The following is a 14369-nucleotide window of genomic DNA, read 5'->3' on the forward strand; positions in this document are numbered from 1 at the left end:
CTGTTGTTAGACTACAGACACCAGATCTCTAGTCTAGCAATGATTTCATTCCCTGAGCCTTCTACAGTTTCCCTTCCACATAACGACTTTCCCCACCTCGGTTTCAATATATTGCAGGTCAGCATAAGAAATTAAATGGGAATTTGGGGGGAGTTTTGTGGAAGCCACAGACAACACACAAAGGTCAGTAAATAACACAGAAAAAGTTTAGAAACTCAGAAATGCATAAAACATATGCATATCATTGCATAATATCAATATATTTTATCTTTTAATACCATAATCATTCAGACTTCTTCTGTGGTACAAAGGGAGGGCCAAAAATTTTTATGAAGATTTTCCAGATTGCAGGATGGGGAAGGGAGGGGTTGGCACCATGATGTGGAAGAGATAACTGTACCACAGCCCTACTGAGCTCAAGCAACCTCTATGGATCAAAACAGACATGTGCTGCCAGGCTCTCTGGGGGGAGGGGGGAGAGAGAACTCAGGCACACACACTTTTAAACTTTATTAACACTTACTATTAATACTTTCTTACTAAGTCTAGACAACCAACTAAACAGTAAATCAGCCCTGATTTGTATCCATGGCCAATTTATGAGGTGTAAAATGCTCACACTGAAAATTTAATAGTAAAGTCTTGCAAGCCAATTAGAGCTGCCTCTAGCACACCTCTATGTAAATGACAATTAGTATCATGATAAATGTAAAGAATTATATTAAGGTTCAAAAACTCAATTCTATAAGTACAGTGTGGGGGTTACATGGTTAGGCAGTAGTTGACATTTTTTAAAAATAAGGCTTTTAGTTCCCTTCCGTGATGTAACTGCCAGAGGCTGAATTAATAGAAGTACAGTGTCCAGGATAAAGGAGTCCAGCTATATCTAGTGTATTATGTTCATTTTGAATGTCACATTATATGAAGCACATTAATAAGCTGTTGAATATACAAAGCAGAGTCAACAAGAGAGTGAAAGGATTAAAAAACATGCATTATAAAAGGAATCATTAAAACAAGTGAAGATATTTATATGAGAAAACAATGATTTGGGAAGAATAATAGCTGTCTTCAAATATCTGAAAGGCTGTCACGTGGATGAAGAAGAAGAATAGCTAATGTTTACATGGTTATTATTAGAAGAATTAGATTTATTTTGTGTCAGTCCAAAGGACATGCCTAGGACAAAAAAAGTGGATATTATATTAATAATAGCTAGAATTATATAACACCTTAAGGTTTACAAAACATTTTATAAGTATAATCTTATTTTATCCTCATGACAACCCTGGACCATCGATGTTATTATTGTTTCCATTTTAGAGATAAGGAATCTGAAGTAGACAGAGATTAAGTGACTTGCCCTGGGTCACACAGTTAGTGTCTAAGGCTGGATTTGAACTTGAGACTTCCTGACTCTAGGCACAGCACTCTATCCACAGTGCCAACTAGCTGCCACAGTATAAAGGAGACCAATTTCAGCTCAGTAAAAGGGAGAATTTTCTAATCACGAGAATTATCTGAAAATCAGATGGGCTTAGGATGCATTGTCTAACACTTACTGAGTTAGCAAAGATAGTAAAAGATGAGAAAACTCATTATTGGAGGGACTGTGGAAGACAGATATACAAATTCACTGCTGATGGAACTTGTGACTTGGTTGGGCCATTCTAGGAAACAATTTGGAAGAATACAGGAAAAAATTATTAAATTGTTCATGTTCTTTGACTCAGAGATTTCACTATAAAGATTATATTCCTAGGAGGCAATTGGTAGCAAGAAAAATACCAATATGTTAAAAAAAATACCCTAGAACTTTTTGGGGATAACAAAAACTGGAAATAAAATATATGTCTTCAAATCATGGAATAACTGAACAAATAGTGGGATATGAATGTAATGGAATATTAAGAAATAACAAATATGAAGGATTTGGGGAAACCTGGGGAAACATGTATGAAGTGATGAAGAATGAAAAAAAGGAGAGCCAAAAAGCATGTGTTGTTTGTCCTTCATTTTCAGAGGACCAAAGGCATCATGGAGTGATGTCTTGACTTGCTCATGAATTAGATCTAAGGACGCAGAGCTGCACAAAGTCATCAACCTCACTCTCTCTTCCCAAATCACTAAAGTCCAGTGGCAGAACAAGTCAAGATGATTGGAAATGGCCTAGGATGCAGTAGATAACTTTGGCATCTTCAATGCCTTGCCAAGCTCTAAGCACTCCACAGAGTTTGCTTTAGCCACCTTCATGGTGGTTGGAACAACTTGTTCTTATCTACCCATTCCACTGGGAGAAGTCTTCACATGTTTGGGGTAGACACCCCTTTAACTCGCTGACAGATTTGAGGCCTGTTGGTTAGACATATCCTGGTTTAGCCTCTCTGCCGAGATGGTTTCACTGGGGTGTGGGTACTGTACATGCTATATGTTGGAGCCACAGGTGAAAGTTGGGAGGCGGGTGGACACCAAAAGTGGATGAACAGTCTTGAAAAGGGTAAGCCCTCACACCAGAAGTGCTGTTCCTCCCTTAACACCCCATACTCCTCCAAAAAGGACATGGGTTCAAGAGTCTGAATTCCCATCTCACCTCTGGTACCTGTTACCTGTGTGAACTTGGGCAAGTCATTTAAATAGACATAACGTATGTGATTTGTTGTTATTGTCATTTTCAGTTGTGTCCAACTCTTTTCAACTCCATTTGGGGTTTTCTTGGCAAAGATACAGGAGGGATTTGCCATTTCCTTCTCCAACTAATTTTATAAATGAGGAAACTGAGGCAAATAAGGTTAAGTGACTTGCTCAGAGTCACATAGCTAGTAAATTAACTCAAAATCTAGCCTGGCACTCTATCCACTGCTCCACCTAGCTGCAATTTTTTTTAGCGAACTGGTGCTCAAAAAATATATGCACACCGACTACAACATTACAAAAACAAGTCAGAATGGAGACAAAGAAAAATCCCATCAAATAGAACAGTCAATATTAGTAACATTGTCAAAATTAAAGGACACATCCCATCTTTCTGCTCACAATCAATTAACTCTTTTCACGAATGCATTTTGCATGTGGGAGAAGGTAGTTTGGGTGTTTGTTAAGAAGTAAATCAATAAATGTTTAAATTTTTAAAATTGAAAAATAAAACAATTATCAAGAATTCTTGTTCTGCTAAATAAAAGGTGGTGAATTCTTAAGGAAAAAAATATACACATATATACATATGTTTATGTGTGTGTGTGTGTACATGTATGTGTGCGCGCGTGTGTGTGTGTGTGTGTGTGTGTGTGTAAAACTGGGCTGCCCCAGGAAATCGTGAATTCTCTGCCCCTGGAGAGGTTTAAATAGAAGCTGAGAGCTTGTTAGAGCTGCTGTAAAATGGAATGGACCACCCCCATTGAGGGTGAAGTTGTTTATTTTCTTTTCTGCTCTGATAATCTTTGATTCAAAAAGATGCCATTTGCCAACTCTGAAAGTGGAACTATCCCTCATAACCCTCCTTGTCATGATGTACTCTTACCTGGCCTTTTCTTCAGCCCTGCTTCTGGCTGCTGGTGCCTTCTTCTCACTCCTAAATTATCTGAACACACCCCAATGAGCCCTGCTCAAAGACCCCGATTTGTGAGGAGGAACAAAGCTCCTCTTTAATATATCAGTGAGTCACTTCCTGTGAAACCAGCTTCTACATCAAAGGTTCTTAACCTGAAGTCCCTGAACTTGGTCAGATAGATAGATAGATGGGTAGATAGATAGATAGATAACTGTATTTCAACATAATTGGTTTCCTTTGTAATATGCATTTTATTTTATGCATTTAAAAGCATTACTCTGAGGAAGGGTCCTTAGGCTTTGCCAGACTTTGTCCATAATGCAGAAAAGATTAAGAACACCTGTTTAGGGTCAAATAGTTGGTCCCAGCACTTGGACTTGAGCAAACAGTACTTAATCCATTCAGATCTTCTAAACAGGAAGAGAGTGGGCTTTCTTTGAAGTAGTAAATTACCTGGCATTGGAAGTATTTGAGAAAAAGTTTGGATTACAACTTGAAAAGGATGTCATGATGAAGATTCTGCAACATAAGGGGTTGAAGTATATGACCTGTAAGGTTCAATTTCTAGTTATTTTATAGCATTAACTAAGGTAAAAGTTGGTAGAATGTGGTCTAAAGGGAATCAGGAGACCTAAGTTCTAGTCCAGGGGTGGAGAACCTGTGGTCTTGAGGCCACATGTGGCCTTCTAGGTCCTTGGGTGCAGCCTTTTGATTGAGTCCAATTTTACCGAACAAATCTTTTTATTAAGGGAATTTGTTCTGTGAAGTTTGGATTCAGTCAAAGGGCTACACTTGAGGACCTAGAAGGCCACAGGTTCCCCACCCCTGTCTAGTCCTTATACATCCCTTAACTCACTACATGACCTTGGGTAAATAGCTTAACTTCTCTAAGACTCAGTTCCCTGATTTGTAAAATAGGTGATAGAAGAAAGTGACCACTAAAGTCCTATTCAACTCTGAATTTCTAGTTTCCTCTGAAAATTGTATGGTTCCATAGGAGCCAGAACTGGAAGGGAATTCATAAAATTCACAGTGAGAAGGCCTTAGCAGCCAGAAGCAGGGCTGAAGAAAGAACCAAGTTATAGGACGGGATGACAAGGCAGGCTATGAGTTTCTATTCCAGTTTCTAAATTTGCTACAGGAATCTCTTTGAATCAGAGACTATCAGAGTTGAAGGATTAACCTCTTTGCTTTACAGATGAGGAAACTGAGGCCTGGAGAGAAGAAGCTACTTGTCGAAGAACACACAGGCTATAAGTAGCAAAGGTGAGATTTAAGCCCAGGTCCTCTGACTCCTCATCAGAACACCTGTTCAGAAACTTCCAAGTCACATGACCAACAAGATGGAAGACTGAACATTTTCTCTAGTCCTCATGAACTCACAAAACTCCTCAAAATAAGAATTAGGCACAAAAATAAAGTAACTATAGCTGTCTTCACAGAGATAATGAATTAACAGCAAAGAAGGCTAACCCCAATTGCTTCACCAAAAAAAAAAAAAAGTTTTGGGGCAGCTAGGTGGCACAGTGGATAGAGGACCAGCCCTGAAGTCAGGAGGACTTGAGTTCAAATCTAGCCTCAGGCCAAACACTTGATACTTACTAGCTGTGTAACCCTGGGCAAGTCACTTAACCCCAATTGCCTAAAGAATTAAGGTCTTTCCAAGGTCTCAGTTTGTCTAAGGCAAAGCCCATTCAGTAATTAAAGGCTAGGTAAGAATTGAGGCAAAAGATAACCTAGTTTGCATTCATAAGGAGTCAATATGGGGAAGGAAGATCCTCAGAGTTTCCTCTGTGCATCTATTCCAGAAGAGGAACTATAGGAAAGTGGAAACATGCTCTGCCTAGGGCAGCAGAGTTCTCTACTGCAGCCAGGAAAGCAAAGAAAAGAAAGCACTGGAGCAGGATTCTAGCAAGTATGGGGAGCTGCACCAGACCTGAAGGAAAGGTGACTGGTATTTAGCTGCAGCCAGTTCATCTCGCCCCCCAGAAGTCACATGGAGCAAGGACTGAAACTCCTATCAAGGTGGGAGGAGTCAGAAAATGAGCAATAGGGGAATATAAAGGGAAAAAATAAGTTATGTAAGGTCTTAGAAGGAAGAAAACTCCAGTTAAAAACCTTGAGAACAAGCAGATAAATCAACAAGGAAGATTTCAAACAGGAGGGGAAGATGGTCACCAAAAACCTAAATGAATCTAAACATCTTTAAATAAATATTGCAAGACAAATGAAATTGAGTCAATACCTGATAATATAGAGGACCTAAGAGAGCATGGAACAACAGTAAGATGTTCCTGAATAATTGAAGAAAAGAATAAAAATACTGAAAAGAGAATTTTTCTTCTGCAACCAAAAATAACTGATAGAATAGACAAACTTAAATCCATGGTGGCAAATCTCCCCAAAGAGACAAAAGGAAAAACAGTGGATGTGGAGGGAAATGTACTTAAGTAAAAGACAATCTAGAGGAAGAAAGTAAAAATGCAATAGTATAAGAACACATGCTTTCTATACAGCAAAACATGATTTTGACAACAAGATGCACAGAAACAGTTTAAGGATAACAGGTTTTCTAAAAGAACAGTTTAAAAAACCTAAAAACCAAAATGAAAGAAATAATACCGAAAAACTGCCTCAAACTTATGAATATAGAAAATAAAGTGTCAGTTGAAAGAATCCACAGATTGTATCGAGCAAGAAAAATAGCAGTACCCCTCAAACCACTAGACCTACTTCCAGCTCAGTCCTATAGTCATCATTAAGGGGAGAGAGGTCCCACCTTCTTCAACATCACCAGTAACAACAGCCAACCAAATGCCAACAGCAGATAGTCACAAGAGCACCCCTCACACCACCATTCCTGCCATTTTCTGAGGAGATGCAGGAGACAGCATTTCCAAGCAAGTCAAATCACCACCTTGACCACCATTTCTCCTCATGAGAATAGTTCAGGACCCTGAATCCAAGAGCCTTGGAAATAGAAATGCTTCCATTTCAGTTCTCTCAGCCATCATTCTAGGATGCAACCCTTCTAGAGATATAGCCTGACAACTGTTCTTGTAGCTACTGCAGCCACTGCTACTGAAGAGCCAGAAAAGAAAGCTCTTGCCACCAAAATCCTTGGCATTTCAACATCACAAACTGATATGTTAACCGAGGAAAGATCGCTAAAGAAGAGATATTAATGTCGATATTACCACACCCCATCAACTACACGCATACAAGACCTACATTTGGAGTCATCATCCATGAAAGCTGAAAACACAATCTCCTCACTGATACTTTGATCAATCATCACAGGACCCTGGAAGGCAAAGGTCCCAATGAACTGGTTCTTTACCCTTCCTGTGGCAGACAAAGTCCCAGCTCCTGCTCTTATTATCCCTATGATTCAGAGTAACCATCTGTCAAGGTGAAAATTCCCTCTACCCTGTTGCCTCACCCCATATTTTTATCCACCTCTGCCCTACCCTTCTATAGTCCATGTCTTCCTCGACTTCTCACTCCACTTTGCACCCTGGAATCCCTGCTTAATTGTTAACAAACTCCCCTTCCTCCTAGACAATTCCAGTTCACATTTTCTGTCTTATGGCAATAATGGAAACCCCTAGTTCCCTTCTGAAGACATTTCACTGAGGCATCGTGGCATGGGGAATAGAGTATTGGACTTGGGGTCAAGAAAACCCGGGTTTAAATATCACCTTGGAAACTTAATAGCTGTGGGACCCTGGACAGATCACTTAAATCTCTCTGGCCTAGTTTCCTCATATATAAAATAAGAAAGTTGGACTAGATGATCTCTGAGGTCCTAAACTCTCTGGTCACTTTTTTTTCAATACTGGGTACTCTTCTCAGCTACTTTGATAACCAGAAGTAGGTATATTCCCTGCTCTTCAGTGCCACTACCATCACTCAGCAGCCACTCCACCTAGGCCAGATCCTTTTCAAAATAATCTACCAGTCTCCTGATCATTCTTTTTCTTTTCTTTTTCAAGGAAAATGATAAGGATAATTTACATTTACAAAGCACTTTAAAGTTTGCAAAAAGCTTAACGTACATCATCACATTTGATCCTCACAGCTCAGTGATATAGATGGCATAATTATTCCCATTTTACAGATAAAGAAACTAAGGCTGAGAGAGGTTAAGTGACTTTCTTAGGGTCATATAGTTAGCAAATGGCTAGGGCAGGATTATTACTCCAGTCTTTCTGACTCTAAATTGCAGCTCTCTCAATATGAGCTATCATGTGGCTCCAGAAGTCTATTTGCATTTTAATGTATTGATCAGTTCTGCTGATTTCTTTTTGTTTTTGTTTTTTGTTTTTTTCATTTAAAAAAATACTATTTGTTTTGTTGGATAGCTCTCTAAGTGGGAGAGTACTGGGGAAAATTATGATGATGTAAAAAGAAAAGATTTCAATAAAAGTTTATTTAAAAAAAAAGTCTATCTTCAACCGATCACAGGTTCTTCTCAGAATCCACATGGCCAACTCTCCATCCTTATCCTCTTGAGGAGCTCGACTAACTCCTCAATCAATGTGTTAATGCTCTCTCCCTCCTGACATTACTTTATATTTATTGTCTCTGCATGTGTTATATCTCCCTCCACTCTCCAATAAAAGCTTCTTGAGGACAGAGTCTATATCACTTTTTAATTTGTATCCCCATCACCAAGCCCAGTACTTGGCACATAGGAGGTACTTCACAAATGTTTATTGTTCAACTGAGTTAGGGCTCCAAATGATCTTTCCCGTGTTATCTCATACTACTCTCCTTCATGTAGTCTATGCTCCAGCTAAATTAGGCTACCTACTTTGCCCCTTTCCCATCCACCATCCCAGGGATAATGAGAGTCTTTGCTGTCACTATCCCTCAGATGCACTTCCTTTCTTCCCCATCACACCCATCCATTCAATCTTCTCCCACTTCCATGGCCCAAAGCCCCATATTGTTTTAAAATCATTTCTATTTTTCAAGGTCCACTAAACATTCCTCTTCTTCTAGGAAGCCTTCTTTAAAAATCAATCCCCTTTCCTCTAGAGAGAATCGTTTCCTTTTTGAATATTCCCTAATGATTTATTTTTTCTGTGCTATGCATGTATCACATTCTAACTTAAACTACAGTTATTTAATACCTTTCCTCTCTCCCAATTAGGTCATGAGCTCCTGGAGAGCAGGTTCCATGTTTTATTCATCATTGTATATCCCAAGGGCCTCATGCATAGTAGCTACTTAATGTTTGTTTAATTGAATTTTTTATTAATTGATATAGAACTTGAGAGTCAAGAAACTTTGGCATCAATTTATCAGGTAATCCTACTATATCACCAACAACATATGCACCATAGGGTTTGAAGTTGGAAGAAATTTGGTCCAATTCCCTCATTTTTAAAATAAGGGAACTGAGGCCAAGAAAGTGCCTTGACCAAGATTGCAGGGGTAGAAAGAGATATAGGTCTCTTGAGTCAAAATTCAATGCATTTTTCCACCAAATCACAAAGTGAATAGAATGTATTCCTTCCTTACCTCTACTTTCTAGAATCCATTCCTTCATTTAAGGCACAACTAAGGTGCTATCTCCAACATGAGGCCTTTCCAGATGCCCCAATTATGAGTATTCTCTCACTGTTACAATTATCTCATATATACAGTTATCCCTTCCACATTTCAACTTGCCCCTCCCATTTCAATCTACCTCCAGTGGACATAAGAAATTTTTTGACAGTTTTGCAGAAGCCGCAAATGACATGTGAAGGCCAGCAAGCAACACAGAAAAAGTTTAGAAACTCAGAAATGCATAAAATATATGTATAGTATTGTATGACATAAACATACTTTATCATTTAATACCATAATAATTCAGATTTCTTTTATGGTATGAAGGGAGGGCCAAAATATTTTACATAGATTTTTTAAATTATGGGGGTGCTGTGCCCTAAATCCATCTGCCTCCCAAGTGGAAGGGATAACCATACTTACTTCTCTGCACACTAACTCCTCAGAGCAGAATGTAAGCTCTTTGAGAGAAGGCACTGTTTCATTTTATCTTTGTATCCTCAGCACCTAGCACAGTGCCTTGTACACAGAATATACTTAATAAATGATTGCTGGATTAAAAAATCACATCTGCCCTACCTAAGTCATAGAGTTGATATGAGGGTCAAATGGAACAATATTTGCAATCACTAAACAAAAGTAGGGTATTAGCCTGATTGTCAAGGATTGCTATGCTACTGACTCCTTCCCTGTAATAATACTTGAACAAATTAAGACTTAAAGCTCATCTTTATTCACCATACCCAGCAACAACATTCCTGCTATCGCCAGCCGTTATGTTCTCCGATCTCAGAGGATCTCAATTCTCACAGAAGCTACATTTAACAAATTACACACACACACAAAAAAAAATAGTGGCTGGAATGGCCACATGGTACAGCAGAAGAGACTGCTAGATTGGGACCTAGGTTCAAATCTTGGTTCTGACGCTTGCTACCTGTGTACCAAATCACTCAACCGCTCTGGGTATCATTTTCCTCATCTGTAAAATAGGAAGGAGTGGGGAAAGGGGAGCAGGGAGAAAGGACTAGGTAGGTGATCTCTGAAGTCCCTTCTGGCTCGAACTCTAGGCTCTTATGATTTCTGTGGCAACTAGGTGGCGCTGTAGACAGAGGAATGGCTTTGGAGTCCGGAAGACCTGCGTTCAAATCCAGTCGCAGACATGTACTAGCTGTGTAACCCAGGGCAAGTTACTTAACCTCTGTTTGCCTCAGTTTCCTCATCTGTAAAACAAGAATTACAATTGTATTTATTTCACAGGATTGTTGTGAAGATCAAATAACAGTAATGTTTATAAAATGCTTTGCAAATCTTAAAGTACTAATATAAAAGCTAACTACTATTATTACTGAGCACTTTTCACACAAAATCCCATTTGTTCTTCATAACAACCCTGTGAGGTAAGAAGTATAGGTATTATTATCCCCGTTTTACAGATGAGGAAATAATAATAATAATAGCTAATGTGTCAAGAGCACTTCAAGAGTTGCAAATCAGTTACACAGGTTATCTCATATGATTGGTCTTCAGAACAACCTTATGAAGTAGGTGCTGTCATTATCCCCATTTTGCAGATGAAGAAACTGAGGCAGGCAGGGATTAAGGGAATTGTCCAGGGTGACACAGCTAATGAGTGTTTGAGGCAAGATTGGAGTCATCCTGACTCTAAGCCCAGAAAAAGAAACTGGGAAAGGTTAAGTAATTTGCCCTGGGAGCTCATAATACTTAGAGTCAGGATTTGAACATGAATATCTAGTGATTCAAGGTCAAGCATTAAGTTCCCTGAGACCTGGGTCTATTTCATATTTTTCTTTCCCTCTTCACAACACCTAGCACAATGGAAGCAATTAATAAATATCTGTTAATTGGTCAATTAATACACCAAGTCTGCCTCTTGCTCACATGCCAGCAAAAACAAAGCTGGTTGAATTGAATGGTGTAATTTGATGGGTTTTTAAGTCTACACAGCACCCCAAAAAAATCATCTGCGCTGAATTTTTCTAGGTGCAAACACTATTGTTTTAGCCTCCTATGAACAAAACAATATTGTTCCCACCAGCTAAGAGCAAAGAGGAATGAGCTCATGAAAGTGAGTGCCAGACTAAATTACCATCCTGCGTGAAGAACAGAAAGAGTATTTATCTTTACCTTGGACCGTGCCCAAGATCAAACCCTGCTGCACCTCCATTCGGGCTTCTCTGGTTCCTTCTTCAGACTAGAGCAGCCCAGAAAAAAAAAAAGAAAGAAAGAAAGAGACACAAATTCCACTCCATGGTTACTCCTTCGGCAGCCACCAGAGGTTCCCAAAGCATTAATAAGACAAGAGAGACACGCCCTCTTCCCACAGATGAAATTGCCATCTCACACATTTGCATGACATCTCCCCCAGTTTCCAGCTTGCCAGATTGCCTGGACATGCGGATGCATAGTGCTCACTGACATTTTAAGGAGTCCTAACCCCATGAATAAACAGTCAACATTTCAGTTGGGACTTGGGTTATCCTCACCTTGTAGAATGCATTCCTGTGGGTCAGAGTCCTAAGCTAAAGCATTCCAGCCTCACCCATCAGGAGGGGAGGAGAGCTCTGTTGGGGACTGGCAAGAAATGAGCCGACCTGCTCAGAAAGAGGCTAGTGTTTGCCATGGAACTTTAAGGAAGAAGACAGATCTTTGGATAGGGGCGACACCATATGACTCATAGACATTTAGAGTTAGGAGATCACCTCTTCTAACCCCCTCTTTTTAGAGATGAAGAAACCCATGCCAAGGGAAATTGAGTGACTTGCCCAAGGTCACCACCAATTCCAAAGCCTGGGCTCTTTCCACTAGACTTTGCCGGCACCTAGCACAGTGCCATAAATGTTTATTGAATGAATGAATGCCAGCTTAATGGCCTTAGTCAATCACCAGAGTTTTCAAGAGAAAACACTGGTTCATAGGAACACAGACTTAGAATTGCAAGGACCTTTTAAAGTCACCTCATTAATGCCCTCCCATTTTACAGATGAGGAAACAGATCCAGAAAGGTTAAATGATTTGCCTATGGCAACATAAGTACTAAGTAGCAAAGCCACGATTCCAACTAGGTCCTTACCCTGACTCAGAATTCAGCAGTCTTCCATTGTGCCACCATGTTGACATGTTGGCTTAAGGGACACGAAAGGGAACAGGAATCCACAGGTTATTCCCATCAGTTACACAAATACCCAGTATAATCAGCCCCAGAAAAGAATAACTGGTTCTCAGTCTTCTTTGTCTGTCTTCTGAATGTTTACTTTGAGACTAGTCATCGTCAGAAGAGAATCCTACAGCAACCATCATCCAGGGACCTACAGAGGCCATTGTCTTACCTCGAAGCTATACTGTACATGACACCCAGGATCATGGGACTTGGGGTCTTAGAGATTGTCTAGTCAAGGAGTTCTTAACCTAGGGTCCATGAACTTGTTTTTCAAATATTTTGTGAAAGGTATAGAATATCCCAAAAGTCTCAGTGCAGTTTTAAGCAGTCAATAAACATTTATTAAGTACCTACGATGTCCAGGCACGGTGCTAAGTGTTGGGTACACAAAGAAAGGCAAAAGACAGCTGATTCCAAAAGGACTCTTGATGAAAAATGCTATCCACCTCCAGATAGAGAACTGACAGACTCTGAGTGCAGATTAAAGCATGTTTTTCTTTTAATAAATTTTTCTTGCTTTTTTTTTCTTTTCACAACATGGCTAATGTGGAAATGTTTTGCATGACTTCATAAGTATAATGGCTATTGTATATCTTGCCTTCTCAATGAGTAGGGGTAGGACTGGAGGGGAGAGAATTTGGAACTGAAAAGTAAAATTAAAATAAAGAAAATGACAGTCAAAGAGTTCATAATCTAATGGGGAGGAGATGACATGCAAACAATTATGTACAATCAAACTATATATAGGTTAAATTGGAGATAATCAACAATTAAAGGGGAGGAGCAAAGGCTTTTTATAGAAGGTAGGATTTTAGCTGAGACTTGAGAGAAGCCAGGGAAGCCAGGAAGTGGTAATGAGGGAGGAGAGAATCCCAGGCATGGTGGAAAGCAAGCAGGAGTCAGGAGATGGAGTGTCTTGTTTGAATAACAGCAAGGAGGTCAGTGTCACTGGATCAAAGAGTTTGTGGAGAAGGAGGGGAACATAACATATAAGAAGATTAGAAAAGTGGAAGTATGCCAAAATGGGACTTTTTTTTTCATTTTTTAAACTCTGAACGTAACAAACACAAAATAAATGGGCATTTCTATAGACAGAGGATTACAGAGGAAGATGGAAATACATTAAATTGTGGGTCTCCGTTATATACAGTTCGTTTTTCTTTTAAGTATATAATCAATTCAAAATGTAACTTTCATGATTGTCCTACTTGTCTATGATTCTTTCTAGCTTTCCTTTTATTCTTTTTCCTTTTTTGTTAATTATCAATAATTGGTTAATATAAAAAAATCAAATTATCATTTATTTTCCCTATCACCTCCAAAAGAAAGGTAGAGGGGCAGCTAGGTGGTTAAGTGGATAGAGCACCGGCCCTGAAGTCAGGGGGACTTAAGTCACTTAACCCCAACTGCCTTTAAAAAAAAAAGGGAGAAAGAAGGAGAACTAGGTATCATATAAACATAATCAAGCAATACAAAGGCTATATACAAAAATATGCTTTTTTTCTAATTTTTTAACATTTTTATTTAAAGTTTTAAGTTCCAAATTCTATCCTTTCCTCCTTTCCTCCCCTCCCTCCTCCCTGAGATGATAAGCAATCAGATATAGGTTACACATGTGCAATTATGTAAAACATTTTCATATTAGTCATTTTGTATAAGACTGAAATAAAAGAAAAAATTAAAAGAAAGAATTTGAAAAATAGCATGCTTCAGTCTGTATTCAATCAATAGCAGTTCTTTCTCTGGAGGTGGATAGTATGCTTCATCATTAGTCCTTTGGGGTTGTCTTGGATCATTGGATTGCTGAGAATAGCTAAGTCATTCACAGTTCTTCATTGAACAATATTGTTGCTACTGTGTACAACATTCTCCTGATTCTGTTCTCTTCACTATGCACCAATTCATGTAAGTCTTCCCAGGTTTTTCTGAAATCATTCTGCTTGTCATTTCTTATACCACAATAATATTCCATTACAATTATATACCACAGCTTGTTTATGCAGTCCCCAATTGATGAGCATCCCTTTGGTTTCCAATACTTAGCCAGAACAAAAAGAGCTGTTATAAATATTTTTGTACAAA

This window comes from Vombatus ursinus, unplaced genomic scaffold (genome assembly GCF_900497805.2).
Source record: "Vombatus ursinus unplaced genomic scaffold, bare-nosed wombat genome assembly UNPS02014768.1, whole genome shotgun sequence".
In the NCBI taxonomy this organism is placed as follows: domain Eukaryota; kingdom Metazoa; phylum Chordata; class Mammalia; order Diprotodontia; family Vombatidae; genus Vombatus; species Vombatus ursinus.